Source organism: Acartia tonsa, chromosome 1, assembly GCF_053477335.1.
Source record: "Acartia tonsa isolate MP-2025a chromosome 1, ASM5347733v1, whole genome shotgun sequence".
Lineage (NCBI taxonomy): Eukaryota > Metazoa > Arthropoda > Copepoda > Calanoida > Acartiidae > Acartia > Acartia tonsa.
The window spans coordinates 33231175-33254243 of NC_137260.1; positions in this window are offsets into that span (position 1 = coordinate 33231175).

A 23069-nucleotide genomic window follows, 5' to 3' on the forward strand; every position below is an offset into this window, starting at 1 on the left:
CTCTAGGGGCACTTAAGGTAGGAGGGGGAAAAGTGGACCTCATCCCATTTTAAATTTGAGTTTCAAAAGAGTAAACAAAAAGATTTTTTAGGGGGTAGGGGGTGAAGACACGCTCCTCAAAAATAGTTTAAAACCTTCCCAGGACCTATAAGAAGCTTCACTGTAAAGGAGAACAATATCGGTTCAGCGGTTAGCGAGATCCTTCGGGACAAACAAAAAAAACGCTTACTACTTTATATAATAGGATAGTAGTGGCGCCCTAAGCATCTAAGAACTCGTGTTTTCTAAAGGGTAAAAAGGGAGGAGAAAAATAGCCTAAAACCACTCAAAGGATTGACCTATAATAGTGTGGAACCATCATGGGATCTATGTGAAGCTTTCCTAAAAAGGAGAACTCAGTATTAAAAGTAATGAAATCTGAAGCTATAGTCAAATAAACCTTACTTATTACTTTATGTTATAGGATAGTACTTATTAACTTAATAGATTAGGTAGGTGCTTTTTTTACATATTTAAATTACCCCCCCCCAAAAATTTAACCCCCGGGGTAAATTAGTTTGGGGGGGGGGGTAATTACCCCCCTCCAACAGATTTGGGGGGAGTATTTACCCCCCCCAACAGACTTTAGGGGGGGTAATTACCCCCCCCCCAATCAAATTTTACCCCCGGGGTAAAAATTTTGGGGGGGTAAAAAAAAATTTCGGCGCGCTTCGCGCGCCATTTTACCCCCCCCAAACACGAATTACCCCCCCCCCTAAAATTTTTTACCCCCCCCCAAAAAAAAAGCTTGGACGCCCCTGATAGGGATCTATATTCAAAGTTTTTTATTTAAATAGCCTAAACCTTCCCAGAAACTATGTGAAGCTTCCTTAAAATGGAGAGCTCAATCGGCTCAGTAGTTATTCAAATCTTAAGCTTCAGACAAAAAAGCCTTAATACTTCAAACCATATATAGGATGATAAAAGTGTAATGAAACGCCAAACTGCCTTACCTTTCCATGCTAGATGTTAAATCAAATATGTAGTTAAAATCTATGATTGTCTAAATATATTTGTTAGTACCCTTATTACTAGCCCTGTTTGGGTGGCCAAAAGGGTTTTTTAATTTTGTAATAATAGACCTACCAGAATAAATGCCTAAATATGCATATATTATCTCTATTCACTGTTTTTTTTAAATTTCAAACAAGTCGCCACAAAGCCACCAGTTGAATTGCCGCACGAAGAACATAATCAAACTGAGGATAGTATACAGCTTTATGACTGCCGCCATTCCCTGATGAGAAGAATTAACATTTTCATTATATCGTAACTTTGACAATAATTCCACTTTGATATTAAGATTAGGTAATTTATCAAAAACAATAATTTTACTTATTATAATTCTTTCTTTCTACCACTTACCTCTATTGTTCAAATATATAAACTTAAAGCTCAAAGTAATTTGCAAAAAAAGGGTGAGTTGCCATATTTTTTAACAAACCCCAAGGATTGTTTTTTTTTGTGCATTCTTTTCATTTTACAGTCTATTAACATAAGTGGAATCAATGAAAGAGAGAAAGATAAAGAGAGAGAGAGAGAGAGAGAAGGAGAGAGAGAGAGAGAGGGAGAGAAGAGAGAGAGAGAGAGAGAGAGAGAGAGAGAGAGAGAGAGAGAAAGAGAGAGAGAGAGAGAGAGAGAGAGAGAGAGAAAGAGAAAGAGAGAGAGAGAGAGAGAGAGAGAGAGAGAGAGAGAGAGAGAGAGAGAGAGAGAGAGAGAGAGAGGGACAGATTTGGGTGTGGAGAGTATAGGATTAAAGGAAAAGGCACCATGGTCCGGAAGGAAACTCAGTCAGAAAATAAGAGCTTACTATGATTGATGACAATCATCACACCCAAAATAATATTTAAAGCATTTTATTTTCCATGTCATCTCTCCCCGTCCATGGCATTGAAATTATTTTGCACTAGCAAATTTTACTGCTTAATTGACAAGCTGGTTATTTCATACCATAATGTACACCAGGCCCAGGGAACAGAAAGGATCAGGGGCGTCCAACCTTTTTTATTTGGGGGGGGGGGGGGGTAATCACCCCTTTACCCCCCCCCCTTTGGACGTCCTTGGAAAGGATACTCTATAATTTAGTCTGTCCGTATCATTTTACTGGTTACAGGTTGCAATTTAGTATGTCCGTATCATTTTAATGGTTACAAGCTGGTTATTTTATACCATAATATATACTTAGATATGGTTAAGTTTATACTTCTGGGGGATAACCAGGAATAAGTTATAAACGACAAGCGAAATAAATCTAAAATAATATTTGGGGGGGCAAATGGAGAGGTCGTCAATTTTACGATGTGTTACTGACAAAGCCCAAATTGTGTAAAAAATAATCCATGTGACGTAATAAAGATTAGGCATTATCCATCTCTTTTTAAAGTTTTTATTTCCACTTCTCCTCTCATCTCCCTCATTTTATTACGTCACATAGATCATTTTTGACACAATTATAACACAATTTGGGCTTTATCTGTGTTGCCCCCCAACGACAGTTGAAAAACACGTACAGGTTTCGTGATTTTTCCGAATTGATTTCATTGTTGGTATAAGCTGGGGGGATAACAGGCAAATTATAAATACATTCTTGTACAGTACATATTCTATATAGCATTTTGAGCGTACATCTTTAGTAGGGTTAATTTACTAAAATATAAATACCAAAAGGATTTTTATGACCAAATATTATTTGAACTTATAAAGATAATATTTTTATGATACTTGGCCTTGTACTTTTTGTGTGTGTACATTCTCGAACTATTGGGTATCTATATTTTTTTGGGAAATTATTGATATGTCAAAAATCGATATAATTTTGTGTAAATTGTTTTGAATAATCTTCATTCTTTTCTTAAATGAGGATAAAATTACGCAAAAATTGTTGTGTTGCAAATTACCCATAGAAAAAGAAATATGGCATCAACGCAAAAAAGTTCTCTATAGACCCATGGAAATAACCTTATTTTTTTTTTTACACATTAATGTATATTATTTATGTCAAATGTTTAAGATTAATGAGGACTGAGGAGTTTTGTAAGCAAACAACTTTTAACTATGCTTAATAATCAATTTTATTTTTAAATGTTTCTAGCCTTCAGGACCCTTTACCTACGGTATAGTTACCCTTCGGAACAATTCTTACTCTTACTTAACCTAACCTAAAAGAAGCTACAAAAAGAGTTTTTTTTATATTTTAAGGTTTGCTTGTGTGGTGTATAACTAATCAATTTCATACAATATAGCGTTGAGTGAAAATGACATTCTTATAGACAAAATTTGGGAACGTAAATGTTAAACGGCTTGTTGAGATCATTGATGGTCAGGGTTAGGTAGAACCTGCAAGGTCATACGCCCCCACAGGGGTTAACCATTACGAGTAAGATGCATTATTCTATTGAAACATAGAATGAAAACTTGCATTAAAGCGATGCTCAACAAATTAGACCATAGATGTGATGAAAAATAGGAATTTAGAGAGGGAGCATTATTACTATACTTTTAAAGAAACATACGTACGTAACATAATTCTACATGAATATGTCAAAAATTGCTAGCAATTCGTAATTCTTTATTTGACTATAGAGTAGCTACAGCTTCAATAAAACTTCTGAATCCTAATGCAAGCTTTGTTATCTTTAAGAAAATTGTAACATACCTAAATTCACGATCAATGGTATTTGTACGGACAAAATCTAATTAAAGAAATGGTTTGCTTACTTAAGGGGAGGAGGTATATTCAAATTTCTTTTGCAACAGTCCAAATGCATTTTAGCAGAATAAGGAAAGAGTAAAAGAAAATATGTTTGGTTGACTTTAGATCGATTTGAGTTCGGATCCGCTAGTTATCCGGAAAGATATTGTATTTCAGTCTACTCGCAAACTTACTCCTTAAAACAAAACTAAGTACATGGTGCTTTAAAAAAACTGTTTAGACTTCCAGAAAAAGGTCATTTTATCAAAAGTATGTATATAAAGAAACAGTCTTGTCTGATACCCATACAAACTATTCGTACACAAAATAGCCTAAAACTAGTCAATGACCAGTACAAAAGGAGGGTATATAAAAAATTACCTAAATTGAGTTCCTACAGATTTGTAAACTAAACTTGTGATTATTTTTTCTAATTTTTGTCTGTGCTTAAGGGCGCAACTTTGAATTAAACTATTTATGCTGTTTCATTTTCCAAATAATAGGCCGCACATTTGAACATCAACAATTGGAGTGCCGGTATGGGCTTAGATATTCTCTTGTTAAACTTAGATGGATTACATTGACACTCTTTATCAAGGTTTGAGTCCAAGATGTTATTTATGACATTTCACATACATACTCATTTAAATAAGTTAACTTGTTTTGGACTCTGACATAACCTTTTAGAAATATTTTTAACATTATTTACATTATTAAATTTAACTTAAATATAGATGGGCTGAAAATGGATTGCTTATTTCTTTACTAATTTCCAAAGTTGTACAGCATATAACGCAATTATTCCAAACACTATTTCCAGCTACTTCGGTTAAAGGGAAAAGCGATATAATGTATAAACGGTTTATACATTATACATTAAAAATTTTAATTTTTCAAATTTTGATTTTTTTTGAAGTTTGAAGCTTTTTAAGCTAGTAGTAAATATTGAGATAGGACGCAGAAGCTAGGTACACTTTCGGAAACTAAAATTCAGTACATCTTAATATAGATAGTAAGGTCTTTTGCTTTTACCTACATCCAACAGACAAAGTGTAAGAACCCTTTTAATGGACGATCTTTGTCTTATATGTATGGGTATCGGTTGTGCCTTTTTATGGGCCAAAGCTATCTCCTTACTCCAACTGATTATTTACGAACCGAAAAACCATCATTTTTCATCTCTAGTCTGACACAGAATAGGGTACTGACTCGACAAACCCAAAAACTCTAAATCAATTTTAGAAAAAAAACCTAAACGCTAACATACAGCAGTATCGTTTTTTTTTCAATTTCTCAACCAACATTATTTTTAACAGAGGAATAAAATTGAGAATATTGGAATAGTTATACAGTGACGTTTTACCAAATCCTTTTTATCCTGCATTTTACGCAATTTATGAATAATTTTTAATATCAGAGCCACTGTCACTCCTGTGGTTGCTGATATCCTTTTTTTCTCTTATGCCAAATGAATCGAAAATTACCTTAGAGGAAGTATAAGCTTGCACATTTTAGATGCGTAGCCTTTATATAAGCACAATAATTCCTATATTTTTTACTTTTCTCTCGTATTTTTCTCTTATCTTAGTAAGCTTAGTACACTAGTATCAGTTATAGTATTAAGTTTAGGTAAAGGACAATTGACGATAAAAGATTTACCCTCAAAGCTTTTTGTGTAAAATTCTGCAATAGGTACCTTGTATTGCAATAAGGTTTTAAATAAATTAAACAAGCATTTTATTTTTCCTGAAAATTGTAGACTAATCGCTCCAGCCATTAATGGGTATTTTTTGCACACCACACCTAAACACATCCAGTTACTTTGGTATGTAGGATTTGAGCTATTTTTCTCGTTCACCAGTTTAATTACGGCATACTTTAATGGTAAAAAAATTAGAAAGTAAGTTTCCTATTACTTAACAATAGAAATATAAGAATAGAAGCATATTCTGAACCCTTTTTTCGTCAAATCTAAGAAGGAACATTTCTAGCAGACAAAAGTATTGTTTACTTTCGACTCAAGCTGATGTGGATTCTTAAAAACTTATAGATTCGCTACTCGATAGTGAGGCAAAATGAACCTAGTAATAGTGTCTAACTTTTTATCTTTGTGACGTAACAAAAATCGAAGGATGAGAGGGGAGGTGGAAAAGGAAACCCCTAAAAAAGAGATGGATTTTTGTTACGTCACAAAGATAAAAAGTTAGACACTATTACTATGTTCGGCAAAATTATTTTTGCGAAAAATCATCCAAAAGCACATTAAAAATCTACAAAATTAAACAAGATCATATGTTAATAAACCCTTTTAAGATTTTATTTAATTTTTGTAATTTTTTTTATTTGATTTTGGAGGATTTTTCACAAAAATAATTTTGCCTCACCAGCGAGTAGCCAGCCTAACTTTTTTTAAGAATCCACCTTGTTTCGAAGCTTTCAAATGTAAACGAAATTTTTGGGCAATTAATTCTGATTCCGCAAAGCTTTCTACTAAGAAAATATACTGTTTACAGCTGACTTTTATCTATGTATGAAATGAAAAAAAAAAAATTTAATGTATGTACCGATGCGATTCTCCTATTGGCTCAATCAGACATTCCCTCTCTTTCTTAGTACCTTTATTTACTTAACCTAGAGATAGGGTTTAAATTACCAAAAAAACAAGAGCGACAAATGTTCTGAAAAAATATATATATATTAAAAGGTTCCATTGGAATTCAGTCCACACGGGATTCAACCCACGGAATTCAGCCCAGCGGGATTCAACCCAACGGGATTCAGCCCACACGGAATTCAGCCCACACGGGACTCAACCCACGGAATTCAGCCCACACGGTATTCAACCCACGGAATTCAGTCCATACGGGACTCAACCCACGGAATTCAGCCCACACGGGATTCAACCCACGGAATTCAGTCCATACGGGACTCAACCCACGGAATTCAGTCCATACGGGATTCAACCCATGGAATTCAGTCCACACGGGATTCAGCCCAATATATATATAAAATTACTAGTTCAAAAAATATATTTTAAATTTGAGAACAAAATTTTTAGACAAAAAGTTTTTTTTAAGTTTTGAATTTTTTTTATGAAATATGCTTTAAAAAAATAGAGAAAAAAATTGTTTTCTAAAATTTTGTTCTCAAATTTGAAAAAAAATATTTTTTAAAACTAAGAATTATATATATATATTGGGTTGAATCCCGTGTGGACTGAATTCCGTGGGTTGAGTCCCGTATGGACTGAATTCCGTGGGTTGAGTCCCGTATGGACTGAATTACGTGGGTTGAGTCCCGTGTGGACTGAATTCCGTGGGTTGAGTCTCGTTTGGGCTGAATACCGTGGGTTGAATCCCGTGTGGGCTGAATACCGTTGGGTTGAATCCCGCTGGGCTGAATTCCGTGGGTTGAATACCATGTGGGCTGAATTCCAATGGAACCGTTTATTTCCTATATAGATCTGTCATGGATCTTGATGCAATAAAGCAAGCCGTTTTATAAAAAATCTGTCAATAATAATTGATAAGGTAAAAAACAGAAAAAGTAATCGCTCATATAGGTATAGAAAGATTATTCAGGATGTTAAGAAAAATCGAAATAGTGTTATATAATTCAATTAAATTGAAATTAAAACATAGCTACTCCTGATTTCAATGGATTATAAAATCATAATTACCCAGGAATGGATATTAATCCTGAAAATTACTACTCTTTAAACTTAGCTACTCTATGATGCAAATTATAAAATTATGGTTAGATTTCCATACATTCCAAGGTACGGGTATGTTACATAAATTTTTTTTAAAGGTAAATTTAAAATTAGTTAAAATATCTAAATTAAAACATAGCTACTCCTGATTTCAATGGATTATAAAATCATAATTACCCAGGAATGGATATTAATCCTGAAAATTACTACTCTTTAAACTTAGCTACTCTATGATGCAAATTATAAAATTATGGTTAGATTTCCATACATTCCAAGGTACGGGTATGTTACATAAATTTTTTTTAAAGGTAAATTTAAAATTAGTTAAAATATCTATATTTAAAAGAGATTTAGAGGTAGCTTTAAAGTATTCGCGGAAAGAAAGATAATCGTTATAATCCATTGGAATTGAATGTTACTTATAGTTTATCGCATCGTATTATAAGCAGCTTTAACTCGTCAATTACCTCATACGGGCGGAGATGCTGTCCATGACATTCAAACGCTATGGTAACATAGGATAACCAAGGGAAGCCAAATGTCTTCTGTCCAAACACCCGGGGTATTAGGTTAAGTATCACCCATCAGACAATTAACCCTTTTATTTCACGACCTTTGTATGAGAAGTCATAACTGTGCATGGTAAAGAGTTGCGCCTATTTTGGGCCAAGGTATTCCCCCTACTCTTTCTATTGATGTAGCGCACCTGATATAGTATCAGAAGGAACCATGTTTAACGTCTTTAGTATGACGCGGTGTTTAGCTGAGATTAGAACCTATCACCTTTTTCTACGACGAGCGAGTGCCACGATCGCGGGTTAGCAGATTACCGCGGATAGTAAAATAAAGAAATTATAAGATTAAAACTGGTATACATTTTTTAATTTTTATTTTAAATTCGTGGAAAATTGTCTGTAATACGATGCCATAGATAATTTCTCAGTATATCCGAGAACCGGTTCTAATCCTGTTAATAATAATTGTTTTCAAAGCTATATTGAAAAATACTTTCGTTCATGTTTAGCTTGGTGAATTCTAAAGCCCTAAAACTACACAGATATTTATTTTTCACATAATTATTCCCATCCATAAGTTTTATTTCCTTGGAGAAAATTGAGGTTTCAAATTATTTCTGTTTTGGTCAATTGAAATTACATTAGAACAAGATATGCAATATGCATAGTGTTATAAAACTTGAAAATAATATTTAATTGATAAATTTTTGGACACCCAGCTAGGACAATTGTAGATCAGCTGAAATAAATTTCCTATTCGAGCCCTAGTTTCCTAAAGTGTACAGCAGATAACCCAATTATTGCAGACCCTATTTTCAGCGACTCCGGTCAAATGGAAAAGCGTTTTAATGTATAAACGATTTATACATTATACATTCAAAAATTTTAATTTTTCAAATTTTGATTTTTTTAAGTTTGAAGCTTTTTTAGCTAGTAGCAAATATTGAGATAGGACGCGGAAGCTACGCACACTTTCGGAAACTAAATTCAGTTCATCCAATTGTGCCCCTAAGCTGCATAGTAATAATATGCTGATTAATTTCTTCAACGTTCAGCAAAGTAAATTTTGTGTACACTTTAAATTTTGGGTAGTTTATATTAGGACTTTTAAATATCAGCTAATAAACAAGTTTAAAGTCAATATATGATAAAATATTTCAAGACTATATTTTTGTCAGTTAACAGTTATCAAGATCTTAGGTTGTTTATTGATAGTTAGTCGTACAAAAAGTCATTCTAATATTTTACAGCTAAGATTATTTTATTTTGATACAATAATATATAATCTTCAAAGTATAATATGTATATCATGTAATAAATCATCCATCAAAAACTGAATTTTTTGGGACATGTGAAAAATATGATTTGATAGGACAGACACGCCGTGGGTTCAATCTCATATCTTACAAAGTATATTGGCAAGTATACCAAACAAAACATTCCAATCATATATATAAAGAAAATGAGAAAGAAAAGAGATATAGGGATAGAAATTACGAAATACAGAGGAAGCAAATAAAAGAGACTGTGATTTCTTCTTCATAGGAGAAGATATAGGTAGACATTATCACTTACAGCGTAGATTTACTACACAAAATAGGAAATTTAAAAAAAAAAATACTCATTTAAAAGCCAAACAATAAGAAAGGGTTTATCGCACTATTACGTTTTTCCATTAGAAGGTTTGTCAGTGTACCGAAAAAAAAACATTCTTTCTGCCAATGTTTTTCTTTATTTTTCCTATCGTCCTTGCATTGTTAAAGGATTTTAAGGAAAATCTTAAATGGCTATAACTATGAATGGTAGAAATACATTTTTACATAAAAAAGCTACAAAATAGACTGAAGAACAGATGGGACTTTTAGAATACGTGAACAGAAGCTTTGAAAAGAGGATCTGGGCGTGTTAAAAACTTATTGGAATTGGGGAGAAGCAATTACAGAAGCTAACACTATGCCAACAAATATATTATAATATTAGAGTTTATATAGACTAATCAACAAATATATTATATATGGATAATCTGATATGCTAAATTATGTCAGGGTGTACCAAAGGATTTTACTAAATACTAATAATTATTGTATTCAGAGCAGTGTTAAGTACCATACGTGGTATAGGAAAAAGTGTAAGAAAGACAGTTTAATTGATTTAACCTACTTTGAACAGAGACAGATATACAGACAGACAAACCTTTAAAAAAATTAAAGTGCTATACTATACAAGGTTGAAGTTTATCTAGTACTAATAAGTCACTTGATTTTAAGGGTGAAAAAAGAGAAAGACAATTGAGTTTTCACGTGCACAGAAATATGCAAGGAAAGTGGTACAACATTTTGGGGAAAAGACAATTCATTGTGGGATATTGTGTGGGGAAAACTAAAATCAAATTATGAAATAGAATAAGCACAAGCAGTACCAGAGCTAAATTAATAAGTTAGGTTTGTAGTCTTTAGCTAGGGGTTGTAGACAAGGACACCCAGGCTTTTTGTTTGCCAAAGAGCCAAAGTTTGGGAGATGTTGTTATACCTGCCCTCTTCCCCCCCAAAATTACTTTTGGTGGTGCCTATTGGGGATTAAATTTAATATTTCACATTTTTTGGGGAAAACCTTCAAATTTGGTTGTTGTTTGGGCCATCACTTCTTTACCTCCCCCCCCCCCTCACCAGGACGACCCTCTTAGTGAAGATATCACCACCCTGCACGCCCTTGGATTAAAAAAAACAGAAGATGAATCTATTGGAGACAAACAAACAAAATAAGATTATTGATTGCTTATTTTTCAATCAAAAATATAATTCATGTCCAAAAAAGGATTTGATTTGAAATGATAACTGTGTAAGGTGATGAGCTTAACACATACGACATACTAAAGCAATAATATTAGCACATATTTTTTTTGGTAAAAAACTTGGCATTAGTTGCGCTGCTTATCACAATATATAGTTTTGTTAGTCATTTAGTTCTGCTTTGTTAAGTAAATCTCCCCCTTGTAAGTTTGTGTATATGAAGTTTTCAATAAAATGTTTGAGTAGACAAATACAACGTATGAACGTACGTAGGAGATACTAATTTCATAAAGAAGCTGCGCTTCTTATAAAAGATGTTAAAAAGAAACCTGATTTTTTTTAGATAATTTGAGGTTGATATCTTAATGAAAGACCTGATTATCCGTTTATCAAAGTCTATAAAAGGCAATCTGTAGATTATTCTAGGGTTATTACGAAAATGAGAAGAAAAAAAAATGTTAGATTTTTTATTTGTTTTTTTTAGTTTATTCGAACCTAACAAATACACCAGCTTTTACTCGATAAATTATACAAGATGACAAAATGGACAGAAAAACGGTAAGGAAAAAACTTTGAAAAACAAGATAGACATTTTTATAATATACTAGTCCCTAGAGACACTTGTGGAAAGTTGGTGTGGTTGAGGGAAAATCCACTTTGTACTTTGTATCTTAGCTTTAAAAAGACAAAGTTACTTATTTAGGGGCGGGGAGTGGTATTTTTTCAAGGAGTGATTTCTCTAGAGAGAGAGGCAGTACGCCACCAAACTTTTTATAAACCCACCATGTACCTCAAATAAGCTTCACGGTAAAGTAGAATCCTGTCGGTTCAGCGGTAAGTGAGATCTTAAGTTACAGACAGACACTGACACAGACACCCTTGTTTTTGTAAGGATAGAAGAACGAACATATATACAAAGAATAAAAAGACAAATAAAGGACATATTGAGAAATAAAAATCAAGACGTATGGATAACATAGAGACAGACAAAAACAAGGCAGCTGGCTTTGTTGATGGTTGGCTTATAAAAAAACACCAAAAGACCTTTAAAAAAAGACAGACCTATGAAAGACTCAAAAAAAGACAAATGAAAAAAGACATGTAACTAGACATACATAATAAAACTTTCAACCAAGACAATTCAAATAATTGGCAGAAACCCAAAAACCAAAGGACCACCGTCAAGCAAATTTTTTTTATCCAAATAAATTCTCAGCTTCGAGTTGAGACGTGTCGTTTGTCAAACAATTATATGATAACAAAACAAGAATGATAACATTTATTGGCATGGCACTTAATAGCGTAGATTGTTGATTTTTAATTAGAAAAGTAAAATAGTATGAAGAGAATAACTAAGATTGCATTGTTGACATTATCGTAAAAAGATGGTCAATGTTTGACACATTTTCGACATTTATTTCCGACCTTTTATAAGTCTAAGTCAATTTTGAATTTTCGCTTCCTTCACCCTTTTATTTAACAACCTTTGTTTTTAGGTCTTTTTTTTACTTAAAAATTTCCAACGGCTGTAATTTTCTTATTTTTGAAGCTAGAAAAATATTTTTTTTCCAGAAAATGTTTATCTTTATGTAAATTTTACATTAGAAATATCAAAATATAAATTTCAGCGGCCGCAGCTGTACTTGGCAGCTGCCAGCCGCCGCAGTCGGCGGTCGGCGGGGAAAAGGCGGCGGATCTTTATAAAATTTTAATACGTTATGTAGACACGTAAGAAAAAATTAAGGTTAAAATTTGAAGTATCTAAGTAAAAAATTGCGGTTACAGGAGCCTTTTAAAGATTTCTAGAGACCTGGAGGATCAGGACCTGCAGGATCATACCTGGAACCTGAAAATGACTTGAACACCTGTATTTCATATAAGGATGTACTACTAGAGGCTATTTTAGTAATTTGTTATGATAAAATGCTTTGATTTAGTCAAAAAAATATTTTTTTGCTCTTTACCTGGATGACCCTGCCAGGTTTGATGGCATCCTGTGCCCGCTAGGATGGAGATATTAAAAAAATTCCAACTCTCAGTTATGTATCATACCCATACTTAAAAAGTCACGCAGTTTGGGTTCTTTATCTTTCACACACAAAAATGAGATAGAAAAAACCGGATGGAGGGGGGGGGGGGCGTTCAACGCCCCCACCCCCCGACCGTTAAGGGTTAAATATTACTTTCACCCTTGCTATTTTGTTTTATCTTTTGTTAGGTTTTATTTTGTTTTTCTTTCTACTTTCCATTGATTTAGTGCATCCTTGATAAAATTCTAATAGATTTTGATTAGAACCGTATGGGCAAACAATAAATCAAAATTAAAATAATAATAGTTAAAATGAAGCAAGGACGAAACTAACCATTAAAGTTAAAATAATAATAATTGAAATATATCAAAGATAGCGCATCGACAAAGAATAAACAAAAAGTATTGTAATAATATATAAAGAATAACAAGAATGATCATAATCGCAATCGGAAAAAACATAACAATATAACAAGAATTGGCTATAATAAAACAAGAATAAAACTATACACTAAGCTTTAAATCAACATAATTAACAACCTAAAAAACTTTACTTTACAAAAGATCTCTTCTTTTTAAGATCAATCAACAATTAAGACAATTACTTCAAATAGTAGACAAAATTAAACTAGGGTAAGGAATGGAAAGTTAAAAAACACATAAATAGGCCCGCCCCTAACGCTAAAAACAGTAGGATACTTATAGATTAGCCTTGCTACTAAAACAATAACTAAAGAGGGTCAATTAGGGAAAAGCTCTGACAAACAGCCAATGATGTTAAGTAAGCTGCGCTGCAAAAGTCAACACGCAAGGCCTACAGCTAATAAAAACAGCTAAACAGCTATTTGTTGAAAATATTGACCGAATAACAGATAAGCAGTAAATCTATAGGTTGCATGATGTGTGTTTTAATCTTTTTCTATAGCAAGAATTAAAACATTCAGAAGTAGCGATAAACTGTAGACTATATCAGAGACACATGAATAGGATACAAAAGAGAAGTTGTAATTATTGAATTGAGGAAGGAAGCATTGTAACTATTATTATCAATTCTTTCCTGCCGACATGATGTAGAGTTGCCACACTCAAGAACATAGTATAGAGTGGCCACACTTCAAGAATATGATGTAGAGTTGCCATGCTTCAATAATATGATGTAGTTTGGCCACACCTTAAGAAAATGTTAGAAGGTGGCAACACTTTAATAAAATATAATAAGGTAGCAACACTTTAGGAACATGTTGTAGAGTGGCCGCACTTCAAGAATGTATCCTTAAACAGGTGTTTAAGTTATGTCTGAGTTTACACATATTAAAAATTCCAGCTTTTTAGGGAAATTATGATAAATATCTTAAACAAGAACCTGAACTCAAACAAGAGTGAAATTGTCCATAAGTAACAAATTTATAGTTTTACATATCGACAAACAAACATTAGCCGAGAAAATACTGTTTTACCAAAAAAGTTACTGACAGACGAACATTTGAAACTTAGAGAAGCCTCGATTATTGAAAAGAAAGTTATTAGGTTTAATAAAATTTAATGATGAGACTATTCTTAAAATTAATTAGCACAATTACAATCGTAGAACATAAAAATTAAGGAATAACGTTTTTTAAATAGAAAATAAAGATTGAATTATTTATAAAATTAAAACTTTTGGACTGAATCTTAAAAAAAAAACATTGAAAACTTCTTTTAAGATAAAAACATAGGCCATCCGCAACTTGTCGGGTAGTAATGGTTCGAAGCTCGGCCCGTGTAACAACCAAAGGCGTAGATGCTTCATACTTATGCTAATCTTAGAGAAATGAATACTTAGAGTAGGGGGCAAGCCTTAGCCCCAAACAGGTCAACTTATTACAATTAAAATTAGTCCAAATTATGTGTCCTATCTTCTAGAGATAATATGTTACAAACATTGATACAATTTGTTGAACCTGCTAAATATACAGTTTTAATACTCAACCTTTATTTCTTAATGAGATGGTATAAAATGATAAACCCCACCCACATTGCATCATCAAAGAATGCGAAAGTAATTTTTTATTACTCCCTTAAATTTTGATTTAAATGTCTGCCATGGTTGCAGTCTTTTAATAATTGGCTAGGATAACAGTTTTAAGAACATAGAATTTATGCTTTTTATAATGGTTGCACATTCTTCAATTTCTAAATGAGCCCTAATAACCTTTTCTCGTATTCATTCGAATCCGGTGGATAGGAATCGGTTCTCATCCATACGAAAAAACTATGTCTAGCATCGTATTAAATCCAGCTTTCTACGAATATAAGAATTCACAATCATAAGATTAAAACCAGTTTTTTTAGCCCGTGCCTACGGCACCTAGGGGCTAAAAAACTGGTTTTAATCTTATAATTGTACATTCTATATCCGCGGAAAGCCGTTTATAATACGATGCGAGAAATAACTATTCTTTCCCTTATTTAAAGACCCTTGAAAAAGTTGATGAAAAATTATTAGCTGTTAATTTATCAGGCATGTAGGGTACTGTGTCAGATTAGTTCATATAAGCCACTTGTACACAATATCCCCTCAATATAACAATGTTTCAAAGCCATAATTGAGAGAAGATATTATTAATGGGCAAATTTTTGTATCCGCGTATCCCTGATATTTCTAATTTGTTATTCTTGACAACTACACTAAGCAATTATAACTCAACTTTTTAGTAATTGGTCTTCAAATAAAATGACTAAAGTTTTTATGGTGCTTTTTTGCTTTTAGAATTAGTTGATAAACCCCTGTTCTTCTTGGATTTGTTTCAATCAAATAAACTACTAACCATGTAATTGAACGAAAGACAGAAGAGTCTTTGCCATTTTGAGATCTTAGTGAACACACCAACAATTTGCTAATTTAAAACATGATTTAGCAAACCAGGGATAGGACAAAGAAAAAAAGTTGTTTACCCTCTACACAATTTAATGTTGACAATATTGATAGCTTGTAAATTTTTGATGATTTAACTTCTATATATCGACCAAATTTTGTATTTTATATCTTGAAAATATTAAGATTGTTTTAATCCTTGCATATGCCTGTATCCCTGTCTAAAAGTTAAGTATTTACTAATTTAAAACAATGAAGACTTGTTAAAATTTATACTTGACTAAATAAACTTGATAGATTTTTAAAACACATTTTTTACTGTAGTTTGATACTGACATGGGATAGAAAGTGATAAGACAATCGCTTATAAATTGATCCCCAATGATACTATAAAAAATTACCTCCTCTGTAGATTACAATAAGAGGTTGCGACGTTGAAACAAAACTTAATGAATCAACCAATCAAATAAAATAAAAGTCCCAAAATTTTCTATCCAACGAATAAGTTATTATGAAACTTTTGGGACTAGTACAATAAACAGCCCAATGTACCTCAATTCCTGATAAAAAAACTTATTATTATGTCTAGTATCTATTTTGGTGCAGAACTCAGCTGCTACCTTGTTAACTATGGACAAAGATTAATATTCTAAGTGTTACAACAAAATAGCAATGTTCTTCAGTTACATGAAAAAACAAATTATACCCCCACTTACCTTACTTCCAAAGGTTTCGTGATTTTTTTTGTAGAATTTGATTGTTAGAATAGCTAGGCCTGACTGATAAGAAGCAAAGCAATCGTAAATTTAAGACTTTTTTAACGTAGGACAGTTATTTGTAAACCAGGTTATAGAAAAAAACAGTACAAAATAAAATTAAAATTATATATTGTTTAAGTCTAATGTTTTAAACGGAGAAAAGTAAATTCTAAGATGGGTTAGAAAGGAACCCAGTAAAAGTGTCTGACTATGACGTCAGAAAAATTAACAATTAACCAATGAGAGACCGCTATATATTTTACCATTGGTCAATTACAGTGAATACTGGCTTCTCATTGGTTAATTGTTATTTTTTTCTGACGTCATAGTCCGACACTTTTACGAGGTTCGTTAGAAAGGAATTCCCAATTTAAATATTTAGTAAGGGGTTTGGGGACACTTCAAACTTAATTACACGCAATTGATGGTTCTTGAAAAAAGGATGGGTCGGCTTGCGCTTGCTTGTCACTAAAACAGTTTTAGAGCCTACCGCTATAATTCAAATGTTTAATTTTGAAACTAATGTAAAAACAACTCTTTCAAGAATTAATATAGCTCTTGTTTACCAATGCCTTAACAAAGTAATATCAAAACTAATAATGTTTTACAATATTTTTGTTGGATTTTAAAATCCTCTTAATTGAATTCTTTCTTTAATAGATAATAAGTTATCTATTCACAAAGATATAAAAACAAGGTTGGAGTAGTTTGGCACAAAATTTTAAATAAATCCATTTTAAAAATTGAAACTTTATCAAAATACCCAAATTACTTCTATATGTTAGGGAAATATAAGCATTTTTGCTAGATTATTCAATTGTAGAATTAGAACATCTACTTCCTAAAAGGGATATTAAATAGAGTAATAATTTTTTATTAGTATCCTTCATCATAATATTTTATTAAGATAGGAGAATTGATAAAATCTTATGAGAGCTTTAATTAAGTAATTAAGAGTTTAGTAGCTGCCAAACTTAAAACAGACTGACCGCAAATTGTTGGTAGTTGCGGCTGAGGTAAAACATAGAAACCAAGGCTAGTCAATTTTACACATGGTAAAACCAACAATGTACTATAAATACTTTTTATTACGTACGGATGCTTACGCTCTAATTATAAAGTAGTTGTGCTACTGATTATTTTTTTCATTATTCTAGTGCTTCTCCATTATCATGAGCAACATCAGCTTGAAATTATTAACACATGTTGTTCTAATTTTTCTTTAAATTCAGATTAACCCATTGCAAATTCTCCCCAAAACTATTTAGCTTGAAAATTTATTTTGGGTTGTATAACCACCAGTGTCCAAATTTTTTGACAAAAATGTAATCTGAATAGGAATAATCATAATAAAATATGAACTTATACAAATTTGTCCTGTAGTTTTAAGTATTCTTTATAAAAGCGAAGCTTTTCTAAAATTAGGGTCGGTCCGTCCGTCCGTACGTCCGTCACAAACGGATAGCTTTTTCGTTAATTTAGTCATGTTAGAATTGTCCTATCGATTTCAAACTTTGCATGGTGATTCCTTTAGTAGTTAGGTACGATTTAGAAAGCGTGCAACTCTATAATCACCACCAAAATGTCCGTACGTCCATTTTAAACATGTTGATTTTTTTACTTTTTTAACAACAAATTTTTATGTGATCTAATCATCCGATTGATCTGATTTTTGGTATGTTGATTCGTGGAACAACAAAGTATAATGTTATAAGCAAAGCAACTCTATAATCAAGTCCTAAAAATGTAAGTATGTCCATAAACATTATCCTGTAACAAGCAGTTTTTCAACAGATTTACTTACAATTTTGCTTCGATTCTTATACATTTATATTATGATTATTTAGTTCTGACACTATACAAGTGTTAATGTCCGTTTGTCCTACCGTTTCAGTGCTTCGCTTTTATGGATGTTGTCATCCTTGTTATCACTGAAAATGTTGCTTCGGTGATGTTATTTGTTTACTAAAATCTACAAACACAATGTGTTTCCAGTTACACAGAAGTTGAAGGCAATATTAACCTAAATTTGCCTATAAAGTTCAGACTGTCTTTATACAAGAGTTGTTTGTGACAAAAAAAAATTAGAATCCCGATTGAATTTATGTGTAAGTTTGATCTAAGCATTTTGGTATTATTTTCTAAATGTGATGGGGGTGGGGGATAGGTTTTACTTAAAGCAAAACCCTTACTACCTTATATTTTAGATATAAAATACAAAATGTTAAATAAAGCGTCGAGGACAAAGTATAGGTGGACCAAATATCTACATTTTAAACTGTACAAGAATATATTTTTCTGATGACATTAAACTTTTTTTAAAAAATGTGGACATCGTGTACACACGTTCCCAATTTATATATATGTATCATATAGATCATACATGAAACTATTTGGTAAATGTTGCCCTTCTAAAAAAAGGGATAAGAAATACAAATATATAGAGATTCACTATTAAAAGAATAATGTGCTAGCTTTTTTCATTTGATTAATACCTAAACTCTTTTATTTCTAAGCCTTTATTCTTATGTGCTAGCTATGCATGGCATTACGTAATTGAAAAAAAGGGCATTCTCCTATGCAAAATGACGTGAATTTTGCTATGACCTAACCCCTGAGATTTACTCTACCGAACTTTCGAATATATCCTTGTTAGCCCTCTAACTCTAAGCTCTATTGCCAAAGAATTATCTAGCAATTACCTTGTCATATTAAGCCCATCACCAACAACAAAAACCGCCCTCAAATAAATAGTTAACATTTTCTACAACAAGGAGCGTAACATGCACATGTTACAAGGTTCCATAAGATGTGAAAATAAAAAAGGCTAAGAATTTTTAAGTATTAAAAATTGTGGGTATAGCAAGTTCTTGCTATGATAATTAATATCATAATTTATCTTCTAAATCCGTTCATAAACAAAGAATGGTTGCAAAATATTATGCTTCCAATGTAAAAAATAATTTAGGTATTTATAAGTAAGTCTTTATTACATGAATTTTTTTTCGATTAAAGTATCTATTATTATGAAAATTTTAATTTTCCTCAAGAAAACTACAGAATAGCTACAATATCAAAAAAGGTGTGTGTGTACTTTTTACCCATCATTTGACCTCTTTTTTGCCTTAAACTATTGAGCCTATTTAAGATTTCTTACTATCAACATAATTACGTGTTTTATACAACAAATAGAGCAGATACTCTATAATAAACAATATATTTAACAAGGTCATTTTTTAGCAAAGCTTCTATATATAGTTCAAAAGCGATTATCTATCATTACGAATGTATCCTACGAAAAAGATTTTTTTTGCTCCTGTTAATGATTTATCATAAGATTTTTATGACATAAAAGCAAAATGGGATGATACATTTATATGAATGAATTCGAAACATAATAATATTTGCTGAACTGGAAACGGTTCTTAGCCATACGGAATAATCATATATGGTATATTTTTATATCCGCGGTAAGCTATTTATAATACGATGCGATATATAACTATTCCATTTGTCTATTCTTGTTAACCGTTTGGTATCTATGAGCTTCAATACTTTGAAATTGCCATTCTTATAAAATATTAATTATACAAATCTCTGCAGCATTTTAATAACTGTTGTGCATCCATTTTTCTATTAGAAAGAAATAAAAATAACATCTTTTTTGAAAATACTGTTCTAATAAATAATGATTTAATTTTTAAAACGATATAAAAATCTTATATTATGTAAAGAATAGTAAAAATACAACATAATAATATCCGTTACATAAATTTTAATAAATTTCTATAAAAATTGATTACAACTATTTTTAATAGCGAAGCTTTTCTATAATTAGGGTCGGTCCGTCCGTCACAGTTATCTCTTTTCGTTAATTTAAACAGGATAGAATTGTCCTATCGATTCCAAACTTTGCATGCTGATTCCTGTAGTAGTTAGGTACAATTAAGAAAGCGTAGCAACTCTATAATCAATACCAGAATGTCCGTACGTCCATTTGAAACATGTCGATTTTTAACTTTTTTGACAACAAATTTTTGTATGTTAAATTATCCGATTCTTCTGATTTTTTTAAAAACTGATTCCTATTCCAACAAGGTACAAGGTTATAAGCGACCCATCTCTATAAACAAGTAACAAAAATGTAAGTATAGTCCTAAAACAGAATCATCTATTTATGCAGCTTTTCAACAAATTTTCTTACAATATTGTTTGTACTGAATCACTGATGCATTTAATATTCTGCTAATTCCGTTCTGACAATCTACAAATGTTAATGTTCGTTTGTCCTTCCATTTCAGAGTTTCGCTGTTATGGATGTTATCATCCTTGTTTTTGTATAAGATACCTAATTTGTCACAGAGGGTAGTTTTAACATTACAGCTCAGTAAATAATTCTTTTAAACCACTGTCTGCTTTTTGAAAAATAAGAATTTACTATGCTGTAACACAAATAGGAGACTGATTTTTCTGGAAGATTCCCCTTAATAATCCCTTTTTTACTGTTCACCAAAAGGCAGAATTTTAAATGGAGGACTTTTGAAATTTCTATTTTAGTTAAGAATTTCTCTAAAAGCTAGTAATGGGCATGTACTCTATACTTCACTGTGTCTGTCAGTCTAACCGAACACTGAATTTCCCCAGCAGCTAGAAAAGATTTTTTTTCAACTGTTTTGTGAAAACGTCTGCTACGGATTAAATTTATATGACCGACCTTTGGCACTACTTAATGTATTAGAACTAATTTAATTGTTTTATTTTTTTGTCATTGCGAAATTATATTATTTAATTGTTTTACATGATCAGGCAATTTTTCTAAAATTATATTTTTTTAGTTTATGATACTGGGACCTACGCCCTTCTGTAGGCCTCTAGGGGCACTTATTATATTTCACAAACCTTATTGATTTTTAAAATATATTATATTTGGGACCAATCCCTCCTACAGGCCTCTAGGGGCACTTTAAAGGAGAAGAGAGGGATTCGATCAATCAAAAAGTAGGTATGTACCCTACCCAAAAAAAGACATTCAAAATATACTAGGACATACAAAAGGATTTATTTTATAGGAGAGCGAGATCTTAACGTACAGACAATAAAAAGCTTTATTAGAATTAAAACACCTGACTAACAGACAGATCTTAAATAAAGAAAAGTTTGGCTTTCAGATATAATTCTAGATCTATTAAACTCTTAGGTTTAAGCTGAGACTTTTTGTGGTTCAATATTTGGGTTTTTATAAATGGTTAAACATTTGTGGTTGGGCCGGGTAGGGAGTGGTATTAAAATAATAACAGAAACAATATTTATTAATTAAAAGAGGAATTTCCTATTATCAAGAGTTTATTTGTAGTAGTACAACATAACTAATAGTCTAATGTCCGTTCGACTGCATTACTAATCGAGTATAACTTCTTTTCTTTAAATCATCTTTCTGTATAAACCTTTCAAAAAGTTGTTAAATTGTTTTTGCTACGCTTCTTTGGACATAATTGATTATACTTTTTTTACAAAGAAGAAAAGTTTCTGTTTGTCCTTTCAGATCTCGCTGAACACTGAACAGATCGAGACCTCCATTTTTTTAAACCTTCACATAGGTCCTGTGATAGTTTTCTTTTATTAAATTAAAGTCTTGGGATGGGTTTAGTCTATTTTTCTACCCCTCCATCTCCTCTTGATGATTGCAAAGCCCCTAGATGCTACATGTGCTACCACCTGTTATGCATTAAAGTGCATAGTGATTTTATTTAAAAGCCAAAAACTGTATCATGCACATATATTGAAGATTAATTTTTAAAAGGGAAATCAGGCCTCCCAAAGTTCCTTCTCTGTGGGAGGGGTGTTAGACAAACCCTTATTAGTGGACTAAAGTAAAAAAAAATTGAATTACACTAAAAATCTATATCTTATGAAAACATATTTTTAACAGACAATCTAACAGTAAGGTAAAATAAAAGAAATTAAAATTTCATCACATTATCAAGAAATAAAAGGTATTCTATGTAACCAAGATACAAAAACTAAGAATAAAAAGATATGTAATATGTGAAAACTAAATTTACACTAAATGTAAAAAATCTGCTTTCTATGAATCTATAGCCATTTGAGTTAGTATTATAGCGGCTACAGCTGCTAAAAATCAATTTGTTTAATTGAGAATGGCTGAAAGAGACAGGGGCTGGCGGCTGAGAGAAGCTTAGAGTGGCTAAGGGTGGTTTAGACTTGTTCTGCTTAAGGTGGCAGTGGCTGATGGTTGCTTATTTAAAATTAGGTTGCTAGATGACTTAGTAAGCCGCGCGGCTGATAGTGAGGCATATTGGAAGAATTATGGATCCGCGCAGCTGACACTGAGGCTTGTTGCATGGATTAAGAAAGCAACGCGGCTCATTTTGGCTGTGACCGAGCCTTGTAAATTTTACTTATTCCTTAAACATTGAACAAGTATAAAAAGCCATGTTTTAAATGGGAGGGGTAAAAATGCGGGGGTGTTGGATTTCCGAAAAGAGGTGCATAAAATTAACCAACAAAATTAATTTAAAAGATGAAATAGACTTTACAATGTCAAATGATCTAAGATGTACCCCCAAAATAAGATAAAAGTAATTATGATTTGGATTTAAATTTAAGATTATAGCTATGCGATTCGGACGTACGGACATGACTAGCACACCCTAGATATACA